General features: G+C 42.2%; 1 long non-coding RNA gene across 1 annotated transcript in view; it reads left to right on the top strand.

Moving 5' to 3' along the window:
* The first annotated feature begins 2284 nt into the window (after positions 1–2284).
* Positions 2285–10198, top strand: part of LOC135106691 (uncharacterized) — a 125085-nt gene continuing 117171 nt past the window's right edge. The window contains exon 1 of the long non-coding RNA XR_010271409.1: positions 2285–2522. This is a non-coding gene — a long non-coding RNA (uncharacterized LOC135106691). The remainder of the gene's footprint in view (positions 2523–10198) is intronic.

Here is a 10198-nt window from a genome sequence, read left to right as displayed (position 1 = left end):
TTCCTCCCTTCCCCAATCCTCACACGAAGCCCAGAATATATTCCCATCAAAATACACTCGCACCAGAATATTCTGCATCTACCCGCAAATTCTGGGAACGCCTAGAATCGTCACTTGTATTCCAACCTTTGCTGCCCTCTCTCCACCCTCTCTCCGCCACCACCACAACCACAGCCATCACCACCACCAGCATTAATAGATCATTTTATCCTACTTCACCCTCTTATTCAAAGTCATCCATTCACCTTTCTTGTAACCAAAAAATTCCTTTCGTCACCTTCACTGTTAGTTCCTCGTAATCATCACGACATTTACGAAGAGAGCAAAAAACATTATGTACAGCCACTACCATCAATGCTTTTAAAAAATCACCAAGTTTACATCACAAGATTAACGTCCTAATCTGTTTGCTGTGAGTCTATGCAAGTAATTTTTCCACTCTCAATAATGGCAAACAACTACCATATCAAGAAGAATGATTAATAGCGGCAGAGGACGTGAATCTAAATGGCTGTAATTGGAGAGAAGGGTTTGGGTGGCTGGCATGGAATGGTTGCGGTGCTGGTAATGGTGGTAAGGGTGCTAAGAATCGAGATGGAACCTATGGAGTTTAAGTGGCAGGCAGTATTGGTAGAGTGGTGGCGGCGGTGGGTACCGGTGACGGTGAGAGGCATTACCCCTTGATGTGGTCCACTCTGGTACTCGTCTCCGCCTCCTTGGTTTATGAGTGTGTGATTGGTAAAGGCTGTCCGCTCACCCCGAACCTTTGAGCCTCTGACTTCGACGGATAGATTACATACAGATCATTGAAATTAACGTGATCAAGTGTCTTCAGTTACGCGTTACTTATCGATTTAAAAAGAAGGGGAAAAGAATAACTGAGTCTTAGCAATAGTTCAGATTAAGGCATAAGGGAAGTTGTAAGAAGCTAGCATACCTATCTATTTCCATCTATCATCCCTATTTTACCTACATCACCCTGGTTTCATAACAGTCTATGGGAGTACAACTGTAAGACTTTCTTCTTTCTCTTACCCACATTCATTCCAACTCCCTAATGCAAGAGTTAACCAGTATCCTCAGACTTTCATTTTTCTTTTTTTTTTTTCTGGTAAACTTAGGAACTTTCTGCCGACGACTTAAACTCTTCCATGAGAGAGATTTCAAGGCGTAATTTTTTTTTTATGGACTGGCACCTTCAGTGGGCGGTTTTTTTTTTCTTTTTCTTTTTCTTTTTTTTTTTTTTTTTGCCCTGTTTGTTGCCTTTGGCCAGATGTGCGTGCGTGTGTGTGTGTGTGTGTGTATGGGACAAGTGCAAAGCCACAGCTGTGGGCGGAGAGCTGCTGATGAATGTGGAGTCGTTAGTGGGGATCTTTTTTTTTTGTAATTAGTGCTGCGGCAGTGGAGGCTTTGGTGGGAGGGAAGTGCTGGTGATGAGTCTGAAGGGAGCTCCTGGAAATAAGAGTCGATATGCGGAGACACGCAAGCAAACACAATCACGAGAGAGAAGCACAAAAACACATGGTAGTTTACTTCGTATCTTTTTATTTGCAGATTACTTGTGAAGGTGAGATTTAGGGAACTGAGAATAGAGCAAGGAAAGCAGCTGGAAAGACACAGAGACACGACTACTGGGATGGATGTCAGGTGTCACTGAGAGAGAAGAAAATGAAGACACAAGAGATGAAAATGGACTCTCTCTCTCTCTCTCTCTCTCTCTCTCTCTCTCTCTCTCTCTCTCTCTCTCTCTCTCTCTCTCTCTCTCTCTCTCTCTCTCTCAAGAAAAACAACCACTCTCCTTACTACTGACGAAGAGATGAACCAAGATTGCTATCTAGAGAAAACGGCAAGCTACGATAGTCATAAGTTTCACCACCAAAGAAAACAAGGCTTTCATTTAAGGTATAACCCAACCAAACTCGCTAGTTAGACCAAATGATTAGCTGCGGTGAAGTCACAACTTTGACCACCAAGGAAAACAAGAATTTCCTTCTAAGATACAACTCAAAACTTGAACGACCGTCACAGCCGTTGCATTGGCGCTTATATACATTATCCCTCATGCGCAACGGGCGGGAAATATTACTCTCACACTCCTCTTATACAACCATTTTAGATATCAACAATAATGGCTTTAACAATACTTGGAAAAAAAAGCTATGTTTAATTATATAAAAAAATAAATAAAAGCAGTATCAGTACGTACACGAGACTGAGAGGAGATTAGAATAAAAAATATACGACAGAGTTACCCGATAGAAAAGCTTCAAGAGACGATCGTGACTGCGCCGCCAGCAGGTAATGGCGGGTGCGTGCGCAGTTCACCCTGCGCTGGCCTGACATTGCACCCGCGACCCTTGCTCCGTCAGTGTGCGAGACTTTAGTGCAAAAATGTGCACGTCCTTCGATATCAGCGGTGAGTGGCGGTTCGGGTTTGTTCGTGAGGAAGCGGAGAGGGGCGGCTCAGGTTTGTTTGTGAGGAAGAGGAGCGGGACGGCCCAGCAGACAGCAGACAACCCACAGTAAGTTACCTCCGGCTTTCTTTATGTATTGTTACTATGGCTGTGGGTTATGTTATGTTCCTATGTCTATTGTATCTGTGTCTGAGAAAAGCTATGGTGTATAGCTTCATCATGGCCACAGCTAGATGTTCATTCTGTTTACGTAAATTAGGTAAGTAGGGTGTACAGTTGTTTCTCTGTTCGTGTTTCTCTATCGATTACTTCTGTGTTTGAGGGAAGTTATTGTGTTTGAATAGCTAGAGATTCATTTTGTTTTTGTTTAAGTAGGGAGAACAGTTGTTTCTCTACCCAATGTCAGTGTGAGGCCACGGGGTGTTTAGGCAGGCGGGCCGCGGTTGACGTTGTTGGGTACGTGTTTGTAGCCCAAGCAGCGAGGCATGCCATGGAGTACTGTGCACTTAGGACAGTGTTAGGATAATATTAGTCAGCTAGAGGGAGTGTTAGCTAGTAATTTCTCGTGTGTTGTAATGTGTAGAGTACTCCATGAAAATGTTATCAAAATTCGTCGGGCTAAGTATTCACACGTGCAGTGTAATTACAGACTGCGTCGTCTTTTAGGCGTCTGTAAAATTCACACGCTGCACAGATTGCCTTGAAGGAAAATAAGAGTCTGCACTACTCACAGAAAACATTAGAGTTTTAAAGGCAGGAGAGCGCGGCCTGGGAGGAAATCTGGAAGCCGAGCCCGCGGTGCCTCTTGAAGTATGAATGAAGTGGCTGGGGAGGGGGCTATGATTTTTTATGGCGGGAATTTTTTAACTATCATAATTTTTCCAGTATAAGTAATCGAACATTTTGAATCGGATGGTGTTAGTCTTCCCACCTGAATATGAGACAGACAGACAGAACGCTATGGTATACAGTTGTGAGTGTGTGCGCGTGCGTAACTACGGAACTACCTGTTATTAACTTCCACTAGAAGTATTTTCCTCTCTTTGTCAAGGTGTGTGTCTGTGTGTGTGTATCTGTCTGTGTGTGTGCAACTACGGAACTACATGTGTGTGTGCAACTACGGAACTACCTCTTCTCAACTTCAACGAGACAGATTTTCCTCTCACTGTTAACGTGTTGTGTGTGGTGCGCGCGTGCGTAGGCGCATATGAGTAAGTACGGGACCACTTGTTCTTCATTACGATGCATAAACCATCAGCTCTCTTCACTGCAGTATTCGCGTTGACTTCCCGTATAACAAGAGTTAAAACACATGATTCAATAAGCGCTTGGCCTCGCTTCCTCAGGTGGCGGCGACAGTCACTTCCTAATCGGTAACAAAGGCACTCTGCTCAGTGGTCCATTAGCGACGCCTGTACCGCCGCCTCTCTAAACCAACTTTCGCAGCACCATTAAATAGAATTCTCTGTCTCGTTTCCTCTCCCAGGAGGCGTGATGCCAACCCCACACCACGTCTCACCACACCTGCCGCCGCGTCACGCACCATTGCTGTCGCCACGCCACTTGTCCTTTATTGCTCTCAGTGTAACAGTTACAGTCTGTAATTCCCTTCATCTCCATCCATATGATGATTGCCCTCATTGCTATTCATACGATAACTAACTCCATACCGTCACCGTGGTATCACTCTGTCATCTGTGGGCATAAACATGTTTTTATTGCTATCACTGTAACGTCTAAGGTCTCTGTAATTTCCTTCATCCCCATCCATATGATAACTAATTCCATACCGTCACCGTGCTATCAACGTGTCATTTGAGAGCTTAGACGTGCATTTCTTTTATCATGTCACGGAGTCTAGCCAAGGACGTAAAAAAATATAAAAAAGAGCTTATTCAGTATGCCACGTCCATAGAATATATCATACATTGAGAATCCAGGAAGTAAATTTAGTACTTCACCGACATATCCAAGGAGTCTTGCCCAAAAGCACAAAAAAAAAAAAAATCTTTCAGCATGTCACTTTCAGAAATTCATCATAAAAATATATACAAATGAGCAAACGAAAATAGAACGTACCGTATCCAAGGAGTTGAATCAGAAAATACAAAAATGAGAGAGAGAAAAGGAAAATAAGTTCATTCAGCATGCCACTTCCAAAAATGCATTGTAAAAGGAGACTCCAATAGAAAAATATGAAGAAAAAAAAGTCACTTCCTTATCTCCAGAAGTTAAAGAGGCCCGGTGACAGCATCAGGACGGACGCAGCATGAAACACAAGGAGGTGCAGTAAGCTCATTAAAGAGAACCACGCGGCACAGACTCGTTTGCCCTTTGTGCCTCCCTCCCTTTTATCTGCCGTTAAGCTCCTTACATACTTCCTTTATTTTGCGTTTAGAAGCCCATTTTTTCCGGTCACGTCTGAGAGAGAGAGAGAGAGAGAGAGAGAGAGAGAGAGAGAGAGAGAGAGAGAGAGAGAGAGAGAGAGAGGGGTCCCTAACGAGCATGTATCCCTCTGCTCACTGCCATTTACCTTGGAACCCTCAGACAACCTTTGTGTGTGGCAACATTTTCCCGCTCCCTTTCCATAGAGGCTGCACTTGTTTTCACTTTATTGAACCCTAGTAACGTGTTAACTCGCCTATTTTCAATCCATAAGAAGGGAAAAATAATACTCAGTAACGACTAAAAAAAAAGTTTCTCATGGGGAAGTTTTGAGGCGAGTGAAAATCTAGACACGACAAGACTTCAACTCGGTAGTGGTGGAAGATGTGCAAAATTTAATATGCGCGTTGTTATTGAGGCCGGAAAGAGAAGCGGAGGAGGGAATGATAGGAATCAGTATGCATGGTGATATTGAGGCCGAGGGCGAGGAGAACCAGAAGGGGGAAGGGCAGTACAGAAAAAGGGAGGATAAAAGATAATGATTAGAGGAAGAAGACGTAGGAACGGAAAGGTTGGATGGGGGAAGGGTAAGAAATAATGAAAGGAGCCTGGAAAAGGGAGAGTAAAAAACAATTATGAAATGAAGAAGACAAAAAGGAAACACAACGTAGGGGAAAATGTAAGGGATATAAAAATAGAAGGAAAGGAAAATGGTAAGAGGAAAGGAAACAATAAAGATAACGATAAAATGAAGAAGATTAAGAAGGAACAAAGCAGGAGGACAGGAAAGCGAGAATTAGAAAAGAAGTATCAGAAAATTAAGAATATTAAATCATTAATAAAAGGAAAAGAAAGAGGAAGAGGAGAGGGAAGGTACAAAGCAGGAGAACAAGGAGAAAGAGGATAAAAATACCGCAATAGGAAGAATACTGGATTATTATGAAAGCAAGCACGAAAGAGAAGTGCAAAGCGGGAAGATGAAAAAGGAGAACTAAGAAAAAAAAAGAAAGACGAAAGAGAATAAGAGAAATATAAAAATTATGAATGTTACGAAATTACAAAAGAAGGAAAGGGCAAGAAGGGCGGGGCTGGGCGGGATGGGATGCTGCATCACGGAGAGAGAGAGAGGGGGGGCGGGGGGGCTCGACCATCAGGAGGACAGATGGCGCGTGTCCGTCGTGGAGTAGGGAACTTCTCCACATATGAGCGAAGTTTTGATTTGTTGAGTGGTTACGTGGTCTGGGTATTGATGGCCGCCAGGAGCACACCAGCGGGAGAGGGAGGGAGGAGGGATTCGAACAGTTTGTATGGTACCTTTTTGTTTTCTGTGTTGTTGTGTTAGACTGCTTCCCTTCACTTGCCATTATTCTTCGTGGTGGTTCGTTGTTCTTTCATGGTAGTCTGTGTATTACCTGCATCATATTAAGCAAGTTATGTGTTATCTTTTATTTTCCTTGTTGCTGTTTTGTTGCACATCTTCTTCTCTTCATTTCCCATTATCCTTCACGAAATGTTAGGCTAGGATTGTACGTAATCATCTGCATCTTATTCATATTTCGTTTGTTATTAAATGTAGCTGTAAAATAATATTCACAGCTTTTGCAGTGACATTGCTTTTCCATGTCATGAAACACACTACAAAGCATACGAGACTATAATACAAATATAATATATAATGCATGGATAGATAGAAGCATAGATAGACAGATAGAAAGATCAACAGATAGACATAATACACATACGTACAGACACAGAAATATCCGATACATCTGAATTTCATAGACTCCAGCCTCTTTCTAATCTCGTTCTACACGCCCACTTACAAAAAAGAATAGCGCTTTTTCACAAATGTTATAATATTACTCTGAATATTACTAATGACGCATAGCTGAGCGATATATCTGTGCAGTATAAAGGCACAGTCCTCGAACACTCCACTTAGCACTTTGGAACCACTCACTCCGGATTTCCGACTAATTTCTGTTTATGATCGAATCACTTACCAGTCAGCTGATGGTGTGCCATTACTCGAGCATCACTTTTTGTGTATGAGACACAACAAATTACTCTTCGTATCAGCAACTATACCGAACAGCAGAGGTAAAATAACCAGTAATCACACGTAAGGAGAATTTCGCCAATCTAGACAATTTAAATTCTGAAAGAGAGGCTGATGAATACGTACACTAATCTCGTATGTCAGTATAATATAAAGCATAACCACAAAGGGCCTCAGTGGAAGGTTAACTTTGACAGGTGAGGCGTCTCTAGCAGCGATTGTAACCCATTAAAGGTACAAAGAGGAGGGAGGCATAGATGGTTGCCATGGTGATGCGTAGATTAACGCTATGTTTTGTTAAAGGAAACGGAACGGAATGGTTGCGTGTGAAGGTGTGGTTGTTAGGTACAGGTGTCAAGACGAGGGTATGAAGGAGTACATCCTTTCTGAGACCTTGAAATTATGTTATGGTTTCCCCTCTAAGGATGACCAAGTGTGAAGAAGCGATCAGTCCAGAACTCTATGTAATATCCTCAGGTACTGTGTTGTAAAGTGAAAGAATAGACTTTCTGAGGACATGGTCATAGTATCGTTTCCCCTCTACCAGCATCCCAGTGAGGAAACGATCAAACCAAAATGCTTTGTAATTTCCTCAGGTTCTGTGTTGTGAAATGAAAGAATGGAGTTTTCTAAGACTTCTTCATGTCATAATATTGTTTTCTCCTTCCCAAAGACCAAGGATGAAAAAACGATCATCTTTATAAGAACTCCGTCAGGTGGCGTGTTGTAAAATAAAAGAATAGAGCATTTCTGAGTCCTTGAAGACTTTATTATAGTTCTCTCTGTACCAGTAACAGAAAATGACAACAGGATCACAACCTAAACACTCCATAATAATTTCCTCAGGTCCTGTGTTGTAGAATTAAGGACATAAATATTATTGTTCCCCCTCAAGGAGTCACGAAGGATGAGAAAATTATTAAACCTAAACGCTCTGTAAAATGTTTCTCAGATTTAGCGTATTTCCTGCTAAGTGATTTCGCTTTCAGGCGATGGGAAATTAATGCTACCTCGATTAAGGTCAACTAAAGTTATATGAGTGATGCAGCAGAACTTATTATAACTCCACAGTTAATAGATGCACATCAGCCCATAGTTTATAACAACGATAGGCCAGACAAAGATATGGAAGAGGAATGCTTGGAATCTTAAGGGACTATTTTCAAGATCCAGACGCCTCCTAATCTCGTCACTGGGTTCCAAGCAAGAAAATTATTAAATATCGTACGAGGCAATGAGAAATTGCTGAAAATAAAACGGCTGGACATGAAACACTTTAACACTTGAAACACTTTATTATACTTTGCATGAGTTAAAACATAGATTAAATATATTTTTGAATAGCAAAGCAGCCCATATAAAGCCGAGGCTTTTATATGAGAAAACAAAGGTGCAAGAAGCCATCAGGGCTGCACGTGGCAGTCCCTGCATTACACACGCTTACCTGTTTCTGCCTGTCAACCCCAACTATAAACCTTGAATTAACACTTAAGTAACGATTCAATAGATTATGAGGTGATTGTGCTAAAAATGTTCAAATTTGTGCATTGGAGAATGTTATTGTAGCAGCAAACTTAACAGAACCATATATTTTGAACCACGTGACTTTACACGTTCTGCATGTATTAGATGAAATAAAATGCTATTCACCTCACCAGCTCCTCCCCACTCATGTCTTTTGCAACCTCGCGAGGGTTCCCACAACACACCCTGACACCTGACCTCTAACACACCCACACAGTCACGTGCATCTCCCTCCTATATCACACATTCCCGCTTCACTCACCGCCCACACATCCCTCACTCACTCGACGCTTGTTGTGCTCCCCTTTGCTCTTCATTTTCCACATTCTGTAATCTCAGGAATCGTAGAGGAGTCTCAAGAAACAATTCACCGACCTCACTAGAATGTACCTTAGAGTAAAGTTTGTCTGAAAATGTGGAAAAGAACAAAAAATACTTAATGCACGAGACAGCACCACTAGGTATGCAGGTAAAAATCCTGAAGAAACAGGTGAATGCAATTACTCAGGTCAACAGGTATAACAAGTTATATATCATGGAACCAAAAAAGTTACCGTTTATTACAAAGGTTGCACAAATTGACGTCCCCTATTGCCAGCTTTGCCCGGTGGAGCGTTATGTTATGCATGTTTGATGGACGGCTGCCCAGAATTCTTGCTTCACACTGCTCCGAGCGCTCACTATTTTCACAGTTCGATGCCGACATGAAGAGGAACATGCATGAAAAGGGACGATGGAGTCTGCCTGAATATAAATGTCATTGATTCTTCTTCTCAGGTTACTGTTTTGAATGAGCCTCTTTCATGGATTTCTCTCGTGTCATTCTTTCGTTTATTCCTTAGTCTCTCATGCGTTATTTAGTCCAATCTTTCCACCTTATCCTATCATTGCAGCTTCACTTATTTTCCTATGTTCTTATGGGTTAATTAACTATTAAATGAAAACATGAGCATAATTCTGAATAATACATGTTGCTACTTCTGTCAGTTGATTACATACACGTCAAATACTAGTATGTGTATTCAACAAACTTCATCACGGAGAAGACTTACAATGCCAGCAGCTTGTTATCATGTAATTGCAAGGAGTACCTGCTCAAGAAATTATACACCCAACTCAATAAGCTACTTGACGTAACTTTGGAACACTCTTCCTGCCTCCAGGGATTCGGTCTCAAATGGTAGATGACAGGAATAGTCGCAGTAATCAGGGTGTCATTACCGAGACAGGAGTGACCTTTGGGAGCTTTAAAAGATTAGATGACTTTTTTGATATGGGTGATTGGTGGAGATGGACAGAGGGAATGTGTAGGGCAGTACATGCACAGATTACTCACAATCACGAAGAACCCTTCTATCTGTCCGGCCTGGATTGCAGCATCACTCATCCCTCAACCCCCCACATTACCTTCCCGCATCCCTCCTACCCCTCCATCTGTCCAGCTTGGGGTGCAGCATCACTCATCCCCCAACCTTCCACACTACCTTCCCGCACCCCCATCCTACCCCTCCATCTGTCCAGCCTGGGGGTGCAGCATCATACATCCCCCAACCACCCCCCCCCAAACTACCTGCCCGCTGCCCCCTTCCTCCCCATCTGTACTCCAAAAAATAACAAATTTGAATAACAATAACACTAAGTAGTAGAGACACGCTTACTTATATACAGCATACTTACAACACACAAGCATTCACAACACTGGCAATTCGCACACGATAATTTGCAGGCCTCTAAAAAATACATTTATACAGACAAGCATACAGGACAGTGTTACATAATTGCTATAACATAAGTATATTTGAGTATTTTCATAAGC

Source organism: Scylla paramamosain, chromosome 14 (genome assembly GCF_035594125.1).
Source record: "Scylla paramamosain isolate STU-SP2022 chromosome 14, ASM3559412v1, whole genome shotgun sequence".
In the NCBI taxonomy this organism is placed as follows: Eukaryota; Metazoa; Arthropoda; class Malacostraca; order Decapoda; family Portunidae; genus Scylla; species Scylla paramamosain.
The sequence above is the reverse complement of the archived record's forward strand: the minus strand, read 5'-3'. Positions and strand labels throughout refer to the sequence as shown.